General features: G+C 43.4%; 1 non-coding gene across 1 annotated transcript; it reads left to right on the top strand.

Moving 5' to 3' along the window:
- Positions 1-20310: 20310 nt before the first annotated feature.
- On the top strand, positions 20311-20393 carry TRNAL-UAA (transfer RNA leucine (anticodon UAA)). The gene has a single exon. It is a non-coding gene; the product is annotated as a tRNA-Leu (tRNA).
- Positions 20394-24285: the final 3892 nt, after the last annotated feature.

Here is a 24285-nt window from a genome sequence, read left to right as displayed (position 1 = left end):
CCTGCAGGTCAGGTGCTGGGAAGGGAGGTGTTTTCTGTGCTTCCAATTTAAGACACGTGCAGTGGAAGTCAGAATAGCAACCAAAGAGACTTCAGTCTAGCATAGAAGAAGGATCTGATTGGTTAGTCGGAACCAACGCATCCCTGTGAATTTTTTTTAAAGATTTTATTTCTTGATTTTACAGAGAGACAGACGGTGGGGGGGGGGGGGTGAAGGGGACGAGAAGTAATTGTTTCACTCTAGCTGTTCATTTGGTTGCTTGTTGTATGTGCCTTAATTGGGCAAACCCAGGGTTTTGAACCGGTGACTTCAGAATTCCAGGTCAGTACTCTATCCACTGCACCACCATAGGTCAGGTAAGCCTATGAAATTTTAGAAAAACTGATTGGTTAGCTTAAGGAAAGCTAGTCCTTCACAGCCCCAAAATATAAACATGGGCTTACCAGAGATCCAGCCCTTTTTTTAAATCCTTTTTGCCCTTCTTTCTGTCTTCCTGCTGAGAGAAACACACTAGCCACGTTAGTAGCTACGCTGTGTGGCCTGGCAGCCAGATGTCTCCCAAGTACAGGCTTTGAGCAGTGCCTGGACTGGACTGAGCTTTGATGGGGGCTAAACCGTGCCACAGACTATCCGGATTTTGGGTTTTACACTGGGCTTATTAAAGACTAGACTGGACTTTTTCCTTGGTGAAACAGAGGGAAATGAGACATTGAGACTTGTAAACAGCATTCTATTTCAACTCTGAATAAATCTTACTGCAAAACCTTAAGTGGGTCCAATAAAATGCTTTTTTTATATAACACCATACGTAAACCATATCTCAACCAGCTTCATAACTGATATCAGGCCTCTAGTCTTGCCTTTCAAATCCAGTCTTTATACTACAGTTATAATACTCTTCTTTCTTTCTTTCTTTCTTTCTTTCTTTCTTTCTTTCTTTCTTTCTTTCTTTCTTTCTTTCTTTCTCTCTCTCTCTCTCTCTCTCTCTTTCTTTTCTTTCTTTCTTTTTTGTCATTATAATTTGTTTTTCTTTTAATTGTAGTAAAGTATTCATAACATAAAAGTTAGCATCTTAACCATTTTAAAACATATAGGGCCCTGGCCGTTTAGCTCAGTGGCAGAGCGTCAGCCTGGTGTGCAGGAGTCCCGGATTCGATTCCCAGCCAGGGCACACAGGAGAAGCGCCCATCTGCTTCTCCGCCCCTCCCCCCTCTCCTTCCTCTCTGTCTCTCTCTTCCCCTCCCGCAGCCAAGGCTCCATTGGAGCAAAAGTTTGCCCGCGCGCTGAGGATGGCTCTGTGGCGACGCCCCAGATGGGCACAATATCGCCCCCTGGTGGGCATGCCGGGTGGATCCCGGTCGGGCGCAAGTGAGAGTCTGTCTGACTGCCTCCCCGTTTCCCACTTCAGAAAAATGCAAAACAACAACAACAACAAACATATAGTTCATCATTCACACCGATCTCCAGAACTTCTTATGGTGCAAAGCTGAAACTCTGTACCCATTAGACAACACCTCTCATCCGCCCCCGTCAGCCCTGGCAACCACCATTATACTTTCTTTCTCTATGAATCTGACTACGTACCCCAGGTAAGTGAAATCATAGTATAGTGTTTGTCTTTTTGTGACTGGCTCATTTCACTCAGCATAATGTCCTTGTGGCTCATCCATGTTGTAGCATGGTGACATCATTTCCTTCTTTGTTAAGGCTGCGTGATACTCCATTGTTTATGTACATACCACATTTTGTTTATCCATTCATAAATTCAGGTTACTAATCTGCTAAAAACCCTTTGAAGGTTGCCCATGACTCCTGGGATGAAATCCCAACTCCTGAGCGAGTCTGTCTGAGTTCCTTCCTGCAGGTCCTGACCCCACCTGCTCTTCAGTCTCATCCTTCCCACTCTTCACTGCATACTCATTTCTTGTTCAGTTCTGGCCATTTCTGCAGGGCGTTTCTCTACCTGGATCACCTCCTAGGACTTGTCCTCTGTGTTAGGCTGGGTCCTTTAAGAATCCGACTCCAGGAAGAGATTAAAGGGTGCAAAGATTTGGGGTAAATGCCTATGATAGAAAGTGTAGAAGGAGCCAGGTTAGGCTGAGAGCAGTTAGATCTGTGAAGATCAGGGAGGAGGAAAAATGGAAGCCTTCTAGACTACTGTGCAATCTAAAAGGGTTTAGCAAAACCATCAGGAAATCCTGTGGCAAGTCAGCCTTCAGAAGCTCTGGTGTCTCCCAGGGACAGGTCTGCCTTAGTGTCCCTGCTGCACTCAGTCACTGGTGCGGAAAGGCCATGGAGGCGTGGCCTCAGTGGAAATTAACTTGGAGATGAATTTCAGAGCACAGCACCCACCCTCAGTGATGTAGTTCAGTGTTGAGGTGCAGTCTCCTGGCCAGTATTACCCCTTCTTTCTTCACTAACCAACCTGTGCTGCTTCTGCTGTAGTGCTTTCTGCTTTACTTTTAATTAAATTTATTGGGGTGACGTTGGTTAATAAAAATATATAGGTTTCAAGTTACAATCCTATGAGGCATCATCTGTGTATTGCATTCTCTGCCCACCATCCAAAGTCAAATTTTCTTCCATCATCATATATTGACTTTCTTTACCCTTCACTATAACCCCCCAGCCCCTCTTGCCTCTGGTAACTACTCTACTGTTATCTATGTCTATGAGTTCTTGATTGCCTCATGTATTTGTTACTTTCAGTTTTATATCCCATATATGAGTGAAGTCATTTGGTTCTTGACTTTTTCTATCTGACTTATTTTGCTTAACATGATATTTTCAGGGTCATCCGTGTTGTCACAAGTATCAGTATTTCATCTTTTCTTATAGCTGAGTAGTATTCCATTGTATACATGTACCATATCTTCTTTATCCAGTCCTCTAGTGAGGGGCACTTTGGTCGTTTCTATGTTGCTTTTTTATTTTTTAAGGGTAACCCATAGCATCTTATTTGTTTTTTGAATCTTAGCATTTTGCGCAGTATCTTTTATTTCAAAGGTATTCAAATGTTTGTGGATTAAATGCAGAATTAGAGATATTCAGAATTTGTTTTCTGTTAAGAAGAGTAACTTTTTGCATACCTTTCTAAAAGTGTTCATTTAGAGCAGTGGTAGTCAACCTGGTCCCTACCACCCACTAGTGGGCATTTCACTTTCATGGTGGGCGGTAGCAGAGCAACCAAAGTATAAATAAAAAGATAGATTTAACTATAGTAAGTTGTTTTATAAAGATTTATTCTGCCAAACTTAGCGAAAATCCGACATAAAGTACTTGGTAAGTAATTATTATTATATGCTTTCACTTGCTGTAACTCTGTTTTATAAATTTTATAAAGTAAAGTTACTTCCCTACTTTATAAATCCCCATTACTGTGGAACCAGTGGGTGGTTAGAAAATTTTACTACTAACAGAGATACAAAAGTGGGCAGTAGGTATAAAAAGGTTGACTACCCCTGATTTATAGCATGAAGCCCAATATCTAGTCTGCCTTCTCAGTAGAGGGTCCGTGCTGGGTGCTCGGCCCAGGGGGAAGGGCAGTGTCATGGGAGCACAGCCCAGGGGTGGGACTTGGTGAGGGGAAGAGAGAGGATTGGAAAAGGAGCTGCTTAGGGAAAAGCAGAGCATCCAAGAGGGAGGTCCATCTGAGAAGCTGAGCAGTGCGAGAACGAGGGTCTGAGTCACAGAATCCGAAGCCAGTGATTGGCCTGGAAGACTACTTTGTGCTTATTAAAGGGACAGGCTCAGGGTGGATGCAAAGAAAGTTGAGAAACTAAGTTTTATCTGAAAAGGATTCTCTCTCTCTCTTTTTTTTTTATTCTTATGGCCATGTAGAGCAAAAATTATTTTTTAAATTTTTGGACAAGGCCCTGGCCGGTTGGCTCAGCGGTAGAGCGTCGGCCTGGCGTCTAGGAGTCCCAGGTTCGATTCCCAGCCAGGGCACACAGGAGAAGCACCCATCTGCTTCTCCACCCCTCCCCCTCTCCTTCCTCTCTGTCTCTCTCTTCCCCTCCTGCAGCCGAGGCTCCACTGGAGCAAAGATGGCCGGGGCGATGAGGATGGCTCTGTGGCCTCTGCCCCAGGTGCTAGAGTGGCTCTGGCTGCAATAGAGCGACGCCCCAGATGGGCAGAACATCGCCCCCTGGTGGGCGTGCCGGGTGGATCCCGGTCAGGTGCATGCGGGAGTCTGTCTGACTGCCTCCCCGTTTCCAGCTTTGGAAAAATGAAAAAAAAAAATTTTTTTTTTGGACAAAATGTATTGGCTTTGGTTTCAGATATATATCATCTAATGGACTCGTGTATTTGTGTGAAGTACTTAGCTCCCTGACCCTTGTCATAAAGGACTGTGCTTTAGGGAGGTAGCTTTGGGCATCAGTCCTAAACTGTTCTCAACCACTGAGGTCTGTATATATGAGGATACCCTGACATGCCTCAGTCCATGGTGGGTACACCTCCACCCACCCCCCGCCCCTGCATACATACATACAGACCTCTTAGGGATCGTAAAGCACATGCAATACAAAAACTTTCAACTGCACGTGTACTGTGCAGAAGTTGGAGGACCCTAAACTGCCCTTCCATTGAGCTGTGAGCTCAGCGGGGCTGTCAGGCTCTTTCCCCGCAGAAGCTGACCTGGCAGATGGACTGTTGTGTGGCCCCGGTGCCCGCAGCTGAGCTGGTGCTCCAATTCAAAACAGGTTGTGGACAAAATCAAGAAGAGACCCTGCAAGGGATCAGAGGATATACAAAGAATGTTACCTCTAGATGAAAACAAAATCATTCAGCCTCCATGTGACACAGAATGGAATTTCTCTTGCAGCTAGTAATGTTTAACTAGTTTATTCTTTTGCCCAGCCCTGTGGTTGACCCTGGTCTAACGCTCCTTTAGAAGGGCATAGATGAGGTGACCTGAATTCCCTTCATAATCTTCATCTGCGCTTGGTAATCTGGTCCAGGAAACCTGTCAAACAGGAAATGTTCCTAAGTGGCAAGATGTTAAAACCTGCATTTACCCAGGAGAAAGTCAAACTGGGAAATGAAAAGAAAGTGCCCATTCTTTTCATGCTGAAACTCATCAGTAGGGCAGCTTCTTGTGTTTGGCCCTAGGCACTGGCCTTTACCAACGTGTGAAGTAATTTAGCATGAGTCCTCACTTCCAAAAGGAAGCCGTGGCTTTTTTTTTATTATTATTATAAATTTTTATTAATGTTAATGGGATGACATTAATAAATCAGGGTACATATATTCAAAGAAAACATGTCTAGGTTATCTTGTCATTAAATTATGTTGCATTCCCCTCGCCCAGAGTCAGATTGTCCTCCCTCACCCTCTATCTAGTTTTCTCTGTGCCCCTCCCCCACCCCTTAACTCTCTCCCTCCCTCCCTCCTGCGTCCTCCCTCCCCCCACCCCTGGTAACCACCACACTCTTGTCCATGTCTCTTAGTCTCGTTTTTATGTTCCACCAATGTATGAAATCATGTAGTTCTTGTTTTTTTTCTGATTTACTTATTTCACTCCGTATCATGTTATCAAGATCCCACCATTTTGCTGTAAATGATCTGATGTCATCATTTCTTATGGCTGAGTAGTATTCCATAGTGTATATGTGCCACATCTTCTTTATCCAGTCTTCTATTGAAGGGCTTTTTGGTTGTTTCCATGTCTTGGCCACTGTGAACAGTGCTGCAATGAAGCTTTAATAACAAACGTTGCCTCCCTTGCCGCTAAGGGTCTCAGTGCTGCACGAAGAATGGACTGAAGGACACTCTAGGGGACGTGAAAACAGCAAAGAGAAGTCCTTTCCTTCTTGATAAGACAAGAGCCTTAAAATGAACATTTCTGAAAGAAATAATCCACTGATGTGAATGAATTTGAGACTGAAAATAAAAAGGAATGAAGAAAGAAGAATGATCTGGTCCTAGACACAAAGTAGGTCAGAAAGCAAGATAAACCTGGACACCCAGCAGGGCAGAATGGGATTAGGAGGAAGGGAACCAAAGATCTGAAAGGGGAAGCTGAAAACGCTAAAACCAGATAAGACGGTTAGGTCCCCTCCCCCTCCCCCTCTCTGTGTATGCCCTGTGAATATAATTGGTAAAATGGTCTATTATGGTATTCTGTGGCATAATTCTGTTTGGGTTTAAATTCAATGTGGTAAGTGGGATGAAAATGTTGGAAATTTCTTCTAACACCTAAAAGCCTTTATACATTTCTGATAACTCAGAGGCTTTCTATTCACTGGCACATTAATTTATTTTCCTTTTACTTTTTTTGTATAAGAAAATGACAAAGATCTGCCTATTTATACAGTTTGATACAATATAATTTTCACTCATCTCTTCATCCTCCTGATGCATTATTTTTTAACAATAAATAAACTGGAGAACATGATGCTGTTAATTTTATCCAGTCTACAACTGTTTCTTTGCTTGCTCTGCCTTTTTATTCAAAAGTACATGTATAACCTTTTCAAAACTTTCACGGAGTCTTAAAATAATAGATACTACAGTTTATGCCACAAATAAAAACTGGAATGATAGGTAGACCATGTTGCACCTGGACAACTGAATCACCTTCTTAAAGTATATTTCCAGAACAAAACAATAAAGGAGGCCCTGGCCCAAAGGTTCAGTGGATAAAGCATCGTCCCTGTGCATGGAGGTTGCAGGTTCAATACTGTCGGTGCACATACAAGAAGCAGCCAATGAGTTCACAGCTAGGTGGAACAACGAGTTGATATCTGCCTTCCTTCCTCTTTCTCTCTTTCTCCCTTCCCCCCACCCCCAAATCAATAGAAAAATGAAACAACAACAACAAAAGGAAACTTATATTACCAGCTCCTCTAATATATTTGACAGGAGAAAGAGGCTATAATTTGCCAAAGACAACATGCCAGGTGTGGGCTTGGTTGACAGTATTTGCCTTCCCCATAGCTGCGCCTGCAAACACACAGCTATAATAACCCAACAGGTGTGGTTAAGGCAACTGAGAAAAAGGGCTCCGGAGAAAAGGCAGAACAGTCACTGCTTTCCAGTGCTTGGTAGCATAAAAACAGAGCACCTCAAACATTTCTCAGGTTATTAGGTCAAACAAATTAGCCCCCACACACACTGACATGTGAAAGACCATGGATTCTGCCCTCAATGCTTCCTTTCCTCTGTGTCCTTTGTAGGTGATATCATCCGTCCTGTGACTCCAGTACCTTATGGTGAGAATTTCCAAACCTTTGTGGAGAGAAGAGTGACCATGGATGATCCCAGCAGCCCTCTTTAGCTTGCCTGACAAAAAGCAAATCTACGCCAGTTACCTGGGCGCTGTGGGCCTGAAAGGACGACCTCCCCGAGCCGCTGGCGCCCGGACTCAGCTGCCTCTCTTCTCTTGCGAGACTACTCTTACTCTCACCTCTGAAAAACATTGTTTTTGAGTGGTGGGTGTCGGGTCATAATGGGGTCCTGCCCGAATGTACCAGGGGATGACAAGGGGTCACCTAGGCGTTGTGCTGGGGCCGCTCTGGCCTGTGGTTCTGGCCGGCAGGGAATGAAACTGTGAAATCTGCCTGAGTCGCTCACGCAATAATTTATATCTGTAACTTCGATTTATCCCCTGAGTTCCAGATTTTTATATCCTGTCTACTTGAGCTCTCTGTAAATGTCCCACAGGTTCCTCAAACGCAGATTCTGTTCTCCTTCCTCTGGTCCTCCTTTCCGTGATGGAATCATCATCCTCCCAGGTCTAGAGGAAAAACATCAGAATGACCTTCATTCATCTCTATCCTTTCTGTCTACAACCAAATAAAATTTAAGGATTGCTGCCAATACTTAAAGAAAAGAAAAAAGCCTGACCAGGCGGTGGCACAGTGGATAAAGCGTCGGACTGGGATGCGGAGGACCCAGGTTCGAGACCCAGAGGTCGCCAGCTTGAGCGCGGGCTCATCTGGTTTGAGCAAAGCTCACCAGCTTGGACCCAAGGTCGCTGGCTCGAGCAAGGGGTCACTCAGTCTGCTGAAGGCCCACGGTCAAGGTACATATGAGAAAGCAATCAATGAACAACTAAGATGTCACAACGAAAAACTAATGATTGATGCTTCTCATCTCTCTCCATTCCTGTCTGTTTGTCCCTGTCTGTCCCTCTCTCTGACTCTCTCTGTCCCTGTTAAAAAAAAGAAAAGAAAAGAAAAAAAAGATGAATATATGTGGTTAATGTAATCCATAATGCACACCAGATAATTGAACTGTGACAGCAGCTACAATTTTCTGTTTGAATTTTCCTACCTGACCCAGGAAGAAAGTGTTTCTTACATTAGGAATGGTGCTTTGACTTCCATTTAAATTTACATAATCCTTACTATGGTTGTTCATTCAATAAGTGTCTGTTAAGTGCAGAATTGATGTTAATTAATTTTAGTCCACACACTTGATTACTCATTTATGTGTGTAAACCACCTGGGACCAGATTCTCACAGGTTTCTTGTCCCACAGCAATTTTTAATAGCTGCTTCTTTCACTTTCACTTTTGTCTGGGTTTGGGTGAGAAATTGTATATATGGACACCCAACATATTTGATACATAATCTGAGTGCGCCCTTGTTTGACATTTTCTGTTTGACATTTCCTGCGCTTTAATAGAGAACTAATTTAGTCCTAGCCCCCATCCTGAGTGACTGCAGGAAAACCTTGCCTTTTGTTACATTGTCACCCTTTCTCCTTGGTGGGAAGCCTGTGGGGACAGAGGATGTGGCCTTTTTTTATTGCCACTTCTCAAGGCCATAGTTCTTATTCATCACAAACACAAAGTAAACATTCCTAAGGAAAAAAAAAAGAGCGAGAGAGAGAACAATTTAAAGTAAAATAACAACAGGAAGAGAGGAAAAATTAAGAAAAACTAAAATGTTGAAATTAAAATATAAGGGTTAAAATAGAAATGAACTAAATAGTTCACTAAAAGTGAACTATTATGAGATGAAATAATTGTATTTAATTATAAAATAAAAAATTTCAGCTACACTATGTACAAATAAAAACATAAACATGGATTAACAAATTCCAAGTGAAACTAGGAATCAATATAACTTCAATAAGATGTAAGAATGATAATATTTCAAAGAAAAATACAAATAACGACAAAGTAAGTTGTCAACATAAGAGATCTCCCAACCTGTAAGAATTTTTATCAGTTTATTTGAGCCAAACTGACAACAATTGCCAGGAAGCATAACCTTAAAGGACTGAGACAATGCCCTGGAAAATGGCGGTCTCACTACTTATTTTATAATCAGAATCAAAGGGGAAGACGTAAGGGGGTTACGTGAAATCCACGGGTGATAGGTCAGGGAGAGGGAGGAAGCAACACGGGGAAATCTGGGATTGGGTAAGAAGTCAAATGAATAGTCACAGACTTCTTTTCCATTTGTGGGTATAGGATAGTCAGCAGTTAGCAATAACATGATATCAGTAACAACGAGGCGTTTGTCGTCTTTGTGCAGTGAGGGATCAAGAAAAAAGAAAATCAGCCTGGCGTTATGTATTGCTGGATGCAAAGAGACAATAGACCGGCTCCGTTAGGGTAAAGGTTGACCTGTGTCAGGGAAGACGCCAGCCTAGGACCTGACTACCTGACACGGCTCGCTTTCAGTTAGAAAGGTTTAATTCCGGACCGTCCTAGGTGGTTACTTTAGGTGTCTGAGTTCGTAAGGGCAGCCCTGCAGGCCTCCCCGGATCTTGTCAGGTTCAGCAAGTAGCCCCCTCTTCATCCACAAAGGGAAACAAGACAGAGGCAGAACCCTAAAGGCGAAATGAAATAGAAATGGGGATGGATTAAATAAAGTAAATGAGATAATGCATGTGATGCGGAGACACTGCTCCATAAAACAAAAAATGTCTTTAATAAAGTTGGAAAGCAAAAGATGAGGGGGAAGGAGAGAAGGGAGGGAGGAGCGCTGTTGAAAGCAGTCTACCAGCCCTGGGCAAAGCTGCCGCCCGGACACCTCTGCAGCTGAGCCCGGGACTGCTGGGCGAGAAGGGGCACGGGCCACAGGGACCTCGCTGACCCCCGCCCCTGGTCCATGTGCCCAGCAACCTTGCATCCCTTTATGGTGTCCATGACCCAGGGCTCTCTGCAAGAGCCTCACCACAAGCAGTTTCAGCAGAAAGTCAGGGTTGGTCGACCTCATGCACGCCTAGCCGCCAGGTCTGTTCTTTGGAATCCAGAAGAATGAGGTATCTAAAAGTGCCTACAAAGAATATGCTAACCTCCAGTATTTAAAAAAAAAAAAAAAAAAAAAAAAAAAAAAAAAATATATATATATATATATATATATATATATATATATATATATATATATATAGCTTCCCATTCTCACCTTGGGATGAGAAAATATGTTCTAGTGTCGATGGTGTCTAATGATAATATTTTGAAAAATCTATGAAATGATTGTATTTCTTCGTAGTATAACTGAGATAAAGAATGGTAAGATGACCAACTTTTTACAATAAAAAGGAGGACAAAAATAAATTGAAGAAAACAATATCATAAATAAAGGAAACATTTTATTCATTACAACAATAATACACTATAATATGATAAATGCATAATAAAAACATTTGTAATTTTTTTTTTTACTGAAGCTAGAAATGGGGGAGGCAGTCAGACAGACTCTCGCATGCGCCTGACTGGGATCCACCCGGCATGCCCACCAGGGGGCGATGCTCTGCCCATCTGGGGCATCGCTCTGCCGCAATCAGAGCCACTCTAGCGCCTGAGGCAGAGGCCACAGAGCCATCCTCAGCGCCCGGGCCAACTCTGCTCCAATGGAGCCTTGGCTGCGGTAGGGGAAGAGAGAGACAGAGAGGAAGGAGAGGGGGAGGAGTGGAGAAGCAGATGGGCGCTTCTCCTGTGTGCCCTGGCTGGGAATCAAACCCAGGACTCCTGCACGCCAGGCCGACACTCTACCACTTAGCCAAACAGCCAGGGCTGTAATATTTTATATTGTAATTATGCTTACATGCATGCCTATTAATTTTTCATAATTGTAAGAAAAAAGTACTCATTTAGATACAAATACGTCACATCACACACAATGGATCGACTCTGCATCAATCGAATATGGACATTTACAGATTAGTCTTCCAATATCAAAAAGGAGGACATGTAGGAGGACACTTTCTGAGGGAGGACGGAACTTACAAAAGAAGGACTATCCTCCCTAAAGGAGGACGATTGGTCACCATAAGAATGGGTTTAAAAGTAAGTTGGAGGCTGAGGCACTTGGCTGCTACTGAGATAAAGGGTGTTAGGGTGATGCTGGGATGTGCGATGTCGGGGACAGTGAAACAAGATTCCACCCAGGGCAAGACGCACTTTAGGAAAAGGCAGCTGCAGGGTCTCACACAATAATTTATATATCTATTTATAACAGAAAGACAGCATGTGCACCCACAGAAGAGAGGCTTACTTAGGACAAAGAGGTAAATGATAAATGATCAAGCCAATAGTTGGGACTCAGTTGAAAGGAACCTGTAGGGAACACTGCAGACCCCTTTACCCGTTCTACACCCACTGTGTGAGCACTCAGAAGAAATGCAGAGCCCTGCGGTGAGAATAGGGACTCGAAACTTGAGCATGCCTCAGAACCTTCAACTCTGAGGTGAGGATTCCAGAATTGGGATTTGGGCTCAAGAACTTGCATTTCCAACGAGTTCCCAGGTAATCCTGATGCTTTGCGACCCCTGGCTTATAATGAAAGGCATTATCTCACAAAACAAGCAGATTGGAGGTCGGTGGTTTCCGGTCAGCTGAGGCTCACTAAGTTTAAGGGCAGAGTCTCTTTCTAGTTTACTGTTGTGACATCTTTGGGTGTTAGTTCCTTATCCTTAGGCTTGTTCCCTCATGGCCACAGGATGGCTAACAGCTCTGAAAAGTACATTTTCACACCATCTCATTGAAGGCAGGAAGAACGAGGGGAAGAATAGCACAAGCTTTCACTTCCAGAGGCTGTTTTTTAATTCAGAAAGAAACTTATTTCAGAAGCTCCTGTCAATCTTTCCTTATCTCTCACTGGCCAGAAGTGAACACACCCCACCCCGACTCTCCTCCTCATCCCCGTCCTAAAATCAATCATTATCAGAAGAGATGGTATGAAAATTATTGGCTTCTTAGACCAATATCAATCAATCCTCTGGGAAAAGGGGAGGAATCTATGATTTCTCTGAAATTAAATTGGCTGTTGAAAAAGCAACAAATATTGACTACTCCAGTAAATTACTTTGAACCAAGCATCCTGCTAGATATTATTTACTTCTCACAACCTTTCTCTAAAGTAGGTATTATTATCCCCACTTTACAAATGAGGAAACTAAGACTTGAGGAGCATATTGCCTACACAGCTTGGAAAAAATTAGAATTTGAACTAGGTCTATTGACTCTACAGCTTAAATAATACAGGTATACTTCCAAGATAGTGAGAATAAGAGGATTGCCTTCCAGATAAATAGAGTCCCAACCTGTTTGCTGGTGGAAGGTCTTGCCTCCAGTTTAAAAAAATGCAACATCTGTGATGTGCAATAAACAAAGCACAATCAAAGGAGGTTTGCCTATACCTTTACATTGTGATGTCCTACTGTCCCTTGTTATAGCTATAGTTCAGAAGAACTGTTGCTACCGTAATGGCAACCCTTAATTAAGAACAAAAAGACTAATTTATTTTCTGCTTTTTATATAGAATATGTGTACTACAGTTCATGAGATTTGATACAAAAAATAAATTCTGTAAGCACATACACAGAATATTCTGTCACCAAGAATAATATATTCCTAATATCACATACTTTAATTTTTATTATAATAAATGAAATCAGGCCCTCACTGGTTAGCTCAGTCAGTTAGAGCATTGACCCAAAACACTAAGGTGGAGGGTTCCTTCCCCGGTCAGGAAACAACCAATGAATGCACGACTAAGTGAACCAACCAATGAGTGCACGACTAAGTGAAACAACCAATGAATGCACGACTAAGTGAACCAACCAATGAATGCACGACTAAGTGAACCAACCAATGAATGCACGACTAAGTGAAACAACCAATGAATGCACGACTAAGTGAACCAACCAATGAATGCACGACTAAGTGAAACAACCAATGAATGCTTTTTCTCCCTCTCTCTCTCTCTGCCTCTCTCAAATTAACCAATAAATAATAAAAATAAATAAATGAGATCAGGCAGAGTGAGAGGCACACTTCTAAAATCTTATTTGGATCTCCTGAGTTTTGTACACTCATAGTCACATCTGCAGGTGAGTGTAACTTAGACTTACTCATTTCACTTGACAATTATATGTGCGGTGGGAAGGGAGGGTTTATGCCGAGCCTTGGAGGAGAGTGAGGCAAGGGCAGCAGCGTGGAAACGGGCAGACGAGGGACAGAAAGCGGCTTAGCATCTTCAAGGGCGGTCTCAATTTATGGGGTTTCATATTCCACTTTATTTATTTCTATATTGTTTGAATTTTACACAAGTTCTAAACTTGAATCTGTCTTAGTAAAGACATTTTCTTTCTGAAAAGATAAAGAGAGGGAAAAGTAAGTGTAGAAGCCCCACCTCACAGGGTTCTGGGGGAAACTGAAAGTGAATGGCTTTTGAAAGTATGGGCAATTCATTCATGAGTTTGAAAGCCAATGGAAGAAGTTATCTATAGCTGCATAAAAATAACACAAAACTTAGCAACTTAATACAATAAATATTTATTATCTCACACAGATTCCTAGGTCAGGAAATCAGAGTGTGGTGGTCGATCTGATTCAGGGACTCTCATAAGGTTGACTGGGCAGGAGGAGCTGTTCCCAAGATCCTTCATGTACTTTGGCTCCTTGCTGGTTGTCCACCACGTGGGCCTCTCAAAGGGCTGCTCATGACATGACAGCTGGTTTCCTGCAGAGGGCGTGAACCAAGAGCGAGAGCTACCCAGTTGATAGCAGCAGAGCCCTTTGATGACCTAGACTCCCAGGTTGCAAACCATCTCTTCCATTTTGTACTATTCATTAGAAATGAGTCACTAGATCCAACTTACATGAACAGGGAAGGGAATTAGCCTCCATTTCTTAAAAGAAGAAGTATCAAAGCATTTACGGACAGATGACCACATAATGCATAAAGGATACCAGGGCTTAAATAAACACACACAGAGCGAAAACAGTTTAAAGAGAGTGACACATTTTCTTGTAAGGAGTATGTCAAGTGCAATTCCTGAACATGAAGCTATTTCAGCTTTACAAAATCGGTCTTAATATTGTCAGTTTCTCTCTAATATTGTCAGTTATAACGAACGTCATCGTGCAGTGCTTTTCACATTTTTGTTGTTGTTGTTTCAACAAGTGTTTCAACAGATATCACTTGTTTCTCAAGTGGATATCTGGCCTGCCTTGCATTTGCCAGCAACTTTTGGACACCTTTCTACGTCTGGAAAGTTTCTTCTATTTTGAAGCTTGCTTCCTAAGATAGAAGTAAGAATTTTGCTTCCTAGCCTCCCTTGCAGCTAGGACCTAGGGCTGGAACTTGTATTCTTTCACTTAGACCAGGGGTCCCCAAACTTTTTACACAGGGGGCCAGTTCACTGTCCCTCAGACCATTGGAGGGCCAGACTATAAAAAAAACTATGAACAAATCCCTATGCACACTGCACATATCTTATTTTAAAGTAAAAAAACAAAACAGGAACAAATATAACATTTAAAATAAAGAACAAGTAAATTTAAATCAACCAACTGACCAGTATTTCAATGGGAACTATGCTCCTCTCGCTGACCACCAATGAAAGAGGTGCCCCTTCCGGAAGTGCGGTGGGGGCCGGATAAATGGCCTCAGGGGGCCGCATGTGGCCCGCGGGCCGTAGTTTGGGGACCCCTGACTTAGACGGTCCCATGTAAGATGTGAGTTTGGAAAAGAGCAGCATGACCCAGACTCCAGTAAAAATGGAGGAAAGGACTAGAACCAATGATGGAACCAGCTCTTAGACACTTCGTAACAGAGCTCTGCTTTTCCAGCGTTGGCTTCATTCTCAGGTGGCCTGTCTCTATGCAGGACTCCCAGGGCTCCATTACAGTATCCCAGTTTATCAGTCTCAGAATTTTCATTCATTGCTTCATTAAAAAAAAAACACCAACTTAGTAGTACAAAACAATAACATTTTTATTCTGCTCATAGATTCTGTGAGTTAGCAATTTGAAAAATATAATGTGGGGACAGTGTGTTCCTGCTCCATGATAGCTGGGTACTAACCTGGCAGAACTTAGTGGCTGGGGGTGTCACTTGAAGGGTAAGGACCAGAGTCCACTGAAGGCTCATTCACTTGCAGCAGTTAGTACTGACTGTTGGCTGGAGCTGTCAGCTGGAACAATTACATGTGGCTACTTGTGTTTCCTCACAGGATGGTGGCTAGGTTCCCAGCTTAAGCACCCCAAGAGGAGAAGGTGACCTATAGCAGTGGTCCCCAACCTTTTTTGGGCCACGGACCGGTTAAATGTCAGAAAATATTTTCACGGACTGGCCGTTAGAGTGGGACGGATAAATGTATCACGTGACCGAGACAAGCATAAAGAGTGAGTCTTAGACGGATATAACAGGGAATCTGGTCATTTTTAAAAAATAAAACATCGTTCAGACTTGAATATAAATAAAATGGAAATAATGTAAGTTATTTATTCTTTCTCTGTGGACCGGTACCAAATGGCCCGTGGACCGGGGTTTGGGGAACACCGACCTATAGCACTTTTGATGATCTAGACCAGGGGTCTGGAACCTTTTTGGCTGAGAGAGCCATGAACGCCACATATTTTAAAATGTAATTCCATGAAAGCCATACAATATGTTTAACACTAAATACAAGTAAATGTGTGCATTTTATTTAAGACCAACACTTTTAAAGTACAATAAGTCTCTGAATTCTTTTTAATAAAGTTGTTATGCTGTTGCTAATCAATGATGAATAAAGTACTTCTTACCATTAATGCGACTTCTGGTGCTGCATGGTTTTGCTGATGGCTTTGTAGTCTGGTTGATACGTGGTGAGGTTAAGCTTCATGCAGGCGCAGAGACTTCCATCCATTAAATGTGACCGTAGGTTGGTCTTAATGTTCTTTAGATGTGAGAAAGACTGCTCACATGCATACGTAGAGCCAAACATTGTCAGTACAGCAATACTCACACGCTGCAGTGTGTGGTATGTGATGGGAAGTGCATTCCAACAATCAGCTGGTCCGCGGGTTGAAGATTTTTCATTTCTCCCTACTTGTGTTTGCTCGCCAACTCTGCTTGCTGTCGTGCAGGTCTTTCCAAATCTTCATTCAGTGACTTGAACTTATTCACCCACATGTCTGAGGCCTTCAGGTCAGCAGCTTGTAGCTCAAAATCTCTGACAGAGACACCAGGCATGTAACTCAGGTTGGCACTGTCCACTGCACACTCATGGGGACAGGTGATGAACTTAAAAAGACTAGTGCGCTCACTAAATTCTCCAAAGAGCACTTTGAATGACTGCAGGAGATTAGATGTGAAGCCTGCTAGCTGCTGGAGATCATGATGTTGAGCAGGGTCACTTGCTGTGCATGCATCTTTAAACTCCCCCAGTTTTTCAAAGCATAATAAACTACCTGTTTCAATGTCCTCGATGAAGAGTTCCAGCTTGTTTTCAAATGCAAACGCTGCTTGTTGAAGGGATAAGACTGTATTTCCAATGCCTTGCATTTTCACATTGAGCTGGTTCAGATGTTCAGTTATGGCCACGAGATAGTAGAACTTCAGAAGCCACTCAGTGTTAGCTAACTCAGGATGCTCGACATTTTTCATTTCAAGAGAAGTCCGGATTTCACTCAGACAAGCCACAAAATGGCTGAGCACCTTCCCTCTTGACAACCAAGGCACATTGCCATGCAGAAGCAGACCAGGATAATTACTCCCAACTTCATCCAGCAGTGTTTTAAACTGGTGATCATTTAAAGCTCGGGCAACAATAAAGTTGACCACCAAATGACCAGCGACATCACCTCACCAAGCTGCTCGCCACACATCTGAGCACAAAGCGCCTCCTGATGTAGGATGCAGTGAAAACTTAGGATGGGTCTCTTTTCATGTTCACGAAGAAGCACTACGAATCCTGTTTTTCCCCACCATGCACGGAGCACCATCAGTACACATTGAGATAAGTTTATGCATCAGTAGATTTTTTTTTCTTTAGCGAACTCAGTGAAAGACTTGAATAAATCCTCCCCTCTTGTTGTCTCTTTCATAGGCAAAACAGCAAGACTTTCCTCACGAAGTGTGTCACTGACAGCATACCTTGCAATCACACTGAACTGGGATAAATCTCTTACGTCTGTTGGTCTGTTGACTCATCCAAAGCGAGAGAAAAGAATGGTGCTGCATTTATGTCCTTCACGTGTGTTGCCTCAATTGGATTTGCCATCATGATGGTACGATTGTGAACAGTTCTTGCTGACAGAGGCATGTCTTTTATTCATTTGATTATCTTGTCTTTATCTGAAAAGTCGTCAAAAAGGTCATTGGCAACATCAAGCATGAATGTTTTGGCATACTCCCCATCTGTGAATGGCTTTCCGTTTTTCACAATTGCTAATGCACCAGCAAAGCTAGCCGAATTCCAGTCACCTTGTTGGCTTCAAACGCGGAGTTGCTGCTGACCAGCTTGCACTCTGCACAGTAGCTCTTGACACGCTTTCTTCCTACTGTCTGATGCTGGATATTTCGATGCTAGTGTAGTATGGTGTGTGTTGAAGTGTTGCTTTATATTTGACCGTTTCATCGATGCCATTTTATCATTGAATATTACACACACTGTAAAACCTGCTCTCTCCACAAAGGCAAATTCCTCTGTCCATTCCTGCTGAAAAGTATGATACTCCTCATCTTGTTTTTCTTTTAGCCATCTTCTTCGTCAAAAGGGTTTCTGCAATTAGCTAGCTGACTACTTGATTAAAAGGAGAGAAGTTTACTTCCTGACCTCACAATGACCCATGTACTTTATGCATTATCCAATAAAAATTTGGAGGGCAGCTGTGATTGGCTCCAGCCACCTGCAACTATGAACATGAGTGGTAGGAAATGAATAGATTGTAATATATGAGAATATTTTATATTTTTAATGTTATTAATTTTTTTTATTAAAGATTTGTCTACAGCCAAATGCAGCCATCAAAAGAGCCACATCTGGCTCACAAGCCATAGGTTCCTGACCCCTGATCTAGACTCTGAAGTCGCACAGCATTATTTTGCTAAGAGACAAGCTTTCCCATGTTCAGTGAAGGAGAACATAGACCCCCACCTACCCACTCACCTATTGATGGTAGAGGTGTCAAAGTCATAGCGGAAGAAGAGCGATTGGGATGAGATCTACTATTATGGTGGCTTCTTTGGATTTGCCAAACAATAGAGCGACATCTTTTCTCCGCTATATCGGAATCACCTGTAATTCTTATTAGACTAACCTGTGTTACAGACTCATCCTTCAAGCAGCCAGAGACACTTAATACATCCTTGAGGCTTCGGAAGAGTCACTACTAAGGAATGCTCTATAAAGTGGCTGTGTTGTTCAAAACTATCTTATACAGTACTGGGGGCTTGTTGGAGGCTAAGTCTAAGGTTAAATAAAAATGTTATTCACGTAGTATATGCAGCTGTGTCCCAGCAGATCATGGAGAATTCAACAGTTGGATCTGTGGTACTGCTCTGCAATGCCCCCAGGTGGGCAGGGGGCACACATCTAGGAGGCTGCTTCCTGTATTTGACTGAATTTGTAACTGCTTTTGTTGCCTGAATTTCAAAATGGAGATAAAAACTCTTACTTTACAGTGTTGTTAAGAACATTAGATGATAAAGTATGTAGAGAAATGATGGTCACATAGTAAGCACTCTTTACATATTTTTTGTTATTATAAGATACCATTACAAGTACCTTGAAAGCCCGATTCTATGAAATCTGAGGCCTCTGACAATTTGGTGCAATACGATAAAGGTGCTCGGGGGGTGGGTGGCCATCCTTGTGTTGTCATCCCTTGGGTGCCTCCCAGGGGTCCCCTAAACTACGGCCCGCGGGCCGCATGCGGCCCCCTGAGGCCATTTATCCGCCCCCGCCGCACTTCCGGAAGGGGCACCTCTTTCATTGGTGGTCAGTGAGAGGAGCATAGTTCCCATTGAAATACTGTTCAGTTTGTTGATTTAAATTTACTTGTTCTTTATTTTAAATATTGTATTTGTTCCCGTTTTGGTTTTTTACTTTAAAATAAGATATGTGCAGTGTGCATAGGAATTTGTTCATAGTTTTTTTTATAGTCCGGCCCTCCAACGGTCTGAGGGACAGTGAACTGGCCCCCTGTGTTAAAAGTTTGGGGACCCCTGCTCTAGACTGTAGCCCAGTCCAAGTTCTCCTTTCTCTTTCAGCAGGGCAGGGCCAGGCCACAGGAAGCTGCTCTGGGTCCTGTCTGTGTGCTAGAGTCTAGAGGGCCAGGGCTGACCCTCAGCAGGAGGGTGCTGTTGAGGACAGGACACAGGCGCAGGCCACTCTGATACCTCACAGTGTCATGTGGCACCGTGGTGGGGTGATTCCAGCAGTAATTATCCTGGGGGCAGTCCATGTTCTCGATTGGAACTCAGAGAAGCGGGGCAGCAGGCTCTGTGGCAGCCTCCACGGGTTCCCAGGGGTCACAGGACTTGCAGGAAGTGGAAGTGCAATGGGTTTCTCCCAGGGTGACCGACCCAGTGGGTGAGGTCCCAGCACAGTGCGGCGAACGCGGGCGGTCCGCGGGATGCTGGAAGTTCTGGGTCCAGGACAGAGCCCGCACGGTCACAGCCAGGACGTGGCTGCCGCATCCCGGCTCAGCCTCCGGGCTCCCCAGGCTCCCGCACGCCGCAGCCTGGGCTCTGGGCTCTGGGCTCGGTGGCAGGCCCGGGCGGTGGGAACCGAGGGGAGACCCTGGGAAAGCGGGCGACAGAAGTTTACTCGAGTGTTTGTTTCCCGCGCCCGCGCGCCTCGAAACCGGAAGCCCCACAGGCCGGGCCGAGCGGGCGGCCCAGCGCCGCCACCGGCGACAGCGCGCCGAGCTCGGCGGCGGTTCCCTCGCCGCCAGGGCGGGCCGGCGGCAACAGGGAGCTGCGGCGGCGGCGGGGCGCCGGCGGGAAGGCCGCCCAGCTCCGGCGGCGCCCGGAAAAGCGGCAGCGGAGGCTGCTTGGCGCTCCGGCGGGAGGGAGCCAGGCGGCCGGCGGAATAACGCTTGTAGGAAGAGCGAAGGGGACATCATGCGTCTGCACCAGGATGGCCGAGTGGTTAAGGCGTTGGACTTAAGATCCAATGGACATATGTCCGCGTGGGTTCGAACCCCACTCCTGGTACATGAGTTCCCTTTTTCCTTTAAGTGTTTTATTTTGTTGATATTATTGTTTACATGTAAATTTCACCAAGCACACCACACCGTGGGCTCAAGCGTTCGGTCTCTGGGCTGGGAGAGGCGGAAGCCCGACAACGCGCTGCCCCTCTCCCCGGGCCGGGCCGCGCGGAGAGCGGGCTCGGCTGGGGCGCGATCGTGGCCCGGTTTCCGGGGCGTCGCACCGGCGCTGGGCGCTCGGGGGGCCGGCGGGCGGGCTCCGGGCGGCGGGAGCCGCGGGCCGGCGGGAGGGCGCCTGGGATATGGCAGCGCAGTTAGAAAAGTGCCAGGCAGGAAAGTCACGGATAATAGTGACCTTTTTTTTTTCCTTTTTATTTTCTCCAGAGTTAATTGTATGCGCACAATTCTTTTATAAACTCGAAGGCCGAGACAGGATGCACCATAGTTCTAAAATGGACTCTACCCTGCATTTGCCTTATACTTTTGAAATACTAATGACATAGTCTAGTTGTTATGTGTATTTTTTTTTTTTAAATGAAAGTAATCTAAAACCTAGAGGGGAAAAAGTTGCAAGTATAGTGCAAAGAACCCTTTATTTACAATCATTTGAGAGTAAGATACTAAATGCTGCACTATCACCATTAAAGTCAGGAAATTCACACTGGTAATTTACTACTCCAAACCTCATTTAATCACCAGTTGTCCTTGATAGCAAAAGGCTCCTGTTCAGAATAAGGCGTTGCATTTACTTGTCACATCTCCTTAGGCTTCTTCAGTTAATAACGATTCCTCAGTCTTGGCTGACTTTCGTGTTCTTGGACGAAGGGTCAGCCACATTGAAGAAGGTCCCTTTGCAGGTTCGGGTTTGTCTGTTTCCTCGAGATTAGATTCAGGTTATGCTCCTTAAGCAGGAGGACCACAGGAGTGATGCTGTGTCGGCATTGCATCCTCTCACGGGGCATGGTTTTAATGTGGCCTTTTAACCTGATCTCACCTTAATTCACTGGATTAAGCCTCTCTGCCAGGCTTCTTCACTATAAAATTCCTCCTTTTCTCTTTTTGATGAATACATATTTTGAGGGGAAGTGCTTTGAAGCTATGTAAATATCCCATTGCTCATTAAATTTTCCATTTTATTCAGGAATGTATGGAATCATAAGTAATGTAAGCACGCACACATGGTGTCCTGTTTTAATTGATGATTAAAATGCCTTCTGTAGTTATTTGTTTTGATCAAAGTGTCCCAGATTTGGCCAGTGGGAGTCCATGCAAACTTACTTTCAACGTCTTCATCATTCTTTAGCACTTCCCTACTTTTTGTTCTAAAATTATTTTATGCTTACCTTTGTCTTTTCCTGGACCCAGACCTAGTATGTTATTTTTAAAAGATCTCTGGTTTCCTTTAATGGCATATGGTATTTAGAAGCCAAGATCTCACTGCTACATGTGCTCATTGCTTTCGATGTGCTACTGGTTCCAGGCCTTCTCAGCGGACAGAATTTGGGAATGTGTGTCTGTCTCTCTGTCCGTCTGTCTCTCTCTCTCTAGGAGTTTATACAAATATCTCCAATTCTGATTCAGCATTGTAATTTTATTTTGTTTGTTGTTTTATCCATATTTTTAATTCCCTACCCCACACCCAAGTAACATCCACCTTGCTTGGGCCCATCTAATGGCTTTAGAATTGAATTGTTCATGAGGGAAGGAAAGAAGAGAAGAGTGTCGAAATAGTTTGGAAACAAGCCCCCTGCTAGCCCTGATAAGTGTTTGTGAGCCAGTCACTTTTAGATACTTGGGATGTGCAGACAGTAACTCAACCTCTGCCTCAGGTTTAGATAGTGAGAGATACAGCTTTGAAGAGCTAGATTCATGATGCCCAAGGTGCTAAAGGAGCAATGCCTGAAGCCCGAACTCTTTCTAGAGAGCCAGCTTTAGCTGGGAACTGATGGAAGAAGGGCTCTGGGAGGGGCACGGAGGGGAAGGAGAGAAGTGCCGATGGGGGAACCACCGTGAAATCATGCCAGGAATGGTGCCTGGAGTCCAACGCAGGATTCAGAACAAGAAGCAACCTGATTAGTTTTACATTCAGAAGGAGCTTCTCTGTCAGTGTAGAAACTCTCAGTCTGTACATAGGCTCTGGAGAAGGAGGCATGTTGAATTGGAAGAAAACATTTTGGGGAAGATATTTGTTTAACACCGTCAATAGCCAGTTAGAGCTTAGTCTTTCTCTCTTTTCCTCCTTAAAAGCTGATCAAAGGGAGAAATGGTATTGATGAGTAGCTTTTCCAGCCCAAATGGCAGGGCTCGTGATAATTTAAGCGCTGGTATTAACGTGTTCAAGTGCAGATACAGAACGATACTACCAAGCATAGGCAGTATTTACTTTGTTCCTTTAAAACTATGTTGTAGAACAAGCTTCTAGTCAATAGTAACCAGTTACTATGCTTTAGCCAGATGGGAAAAGGCTAGCTAGTTTTCTTCTTGAGCTTTGCTGAAATTCTGACATGCAGATCACTGAGATGCCACAAGAGGGATGAAAGAGCAGCTGAAAGCTGCTGGTCTAGAAACAAGAGACTATCAGGTAGATGTTAGCTCACTGACCCACACACTTTCTCTGGATCAATCTAGATGGCCCTTTAACTTCAATCTTAACAAGCTAATTTGGATGGGATCTTTCGCTTTATTTTTTCCTTTTCTACAAAATGTTTTATCATCAATGTCCTCTGATGAATGGGATTCACTAAGTGAATTTAATGAAATGTAGCAAAAGTTAATAATATGATTCAGTTTATAAAAGTCCAAATCACAAGGTGACTCAGTGAAAAGAACTCAGGCTTTGGGGTCAGACTGGCTTAGCAACTTTCCCAGGTTACCAGTCTTGTGCATGTTGGAAAATACTATTTACAGCCACAGAGTGGTTTTGAGGCTGTAACACTCTTCTCACAGAAGAAGGTGTTTCATAACCGAGTTCCCTTCCCTTCTCTTGAGCCATTCTTTGTGGGAAGTAGAACACCGCAAGTAGAAAGAAACCTTACCTTTCATACGTAGATCAGTTTGCCGTTTTTAAAAACACTTTTCCATTCACAATCTCTTTGAGAGATGAGAGCATACACCAACACCCGTTATACCTAGGTGGTTGGTACAATTAAACATAATTCCCCTTAATAAAATTTAAAAGTAATGTTTATTGCACTCAAAATTACACATATAGAACTAGAAGGTATCAGTTCTTAACATTTGAATTCTTGCCCTAAAATGTAGCGAGTCTTGACTTTTCCATGAAAAGTAGAGGTATTATTTTAGTCTTTATTTTTCAAATTTCTTAAAATATTTTGTATTTAATTTTGAATCACTTGTAGTTATACTATCACTAAGCTCAGAATGATTTTGCAATGCTTATTGTAACAATAAGCAATGAAGTCACTACTTTGAATTATAAATTAAGAAGATAGATTTATAAGCATTTTTTGCTGTGGGTTTGAACCAGTTGGAAGTTATTCAAACTTGTTTGATAATTTTCTAGTGGACTTGACGCAGAGCTCTACAGGAAAAATGTCTCCAGTGCATTTCAACAGTGACATCTACTGGTTGGTTTGAGGCAAATATATTTGTTAAATTCAGTCTGCTTTATTCTGACTAAACATTCAGATAAAATGTTTCACAGTTACTGTGTTTAAAACCACATTAAGGCTATGTTAAATCCAGCCAGTAAATTAACGTTTTTTCTCTTTCAACCTTTAATGATAAATTTGCCATTGGAAAGAATCCCAAATCACTGATACAAGTTGCATGAACTATTATTTGTATGACTAGGACCTTCATCTCATCATGTTTATTATCTTTGTTTCAATATATTATTTTTTTTAAACTCCAAAAATGACTGTGATGTTGAAGAAGAA

The sequence above is a fragment of the Saccopteryx leptura genome, chromosome 3 (genome assembly GCF_036850995.1).
Source record: "Saccopteryx leptura isolate mSacLep1 chromosome 3, mSacLep1_pri_phased_curated, whole genome shotgun sequence".
In the NCBI taxonomy this organism is placed as follows: Eukaryota; Metazoa; Chordata; class Mammalia; order Chiroptera; family Emballonuridae; genus Saccopteryx; species Saccopteryx leptura.
The sequence above is the reverse complement of the archived record's forward strand: the minus strand, read 5'-3'. Positions and strand labels throughout refer to the sequence as shown.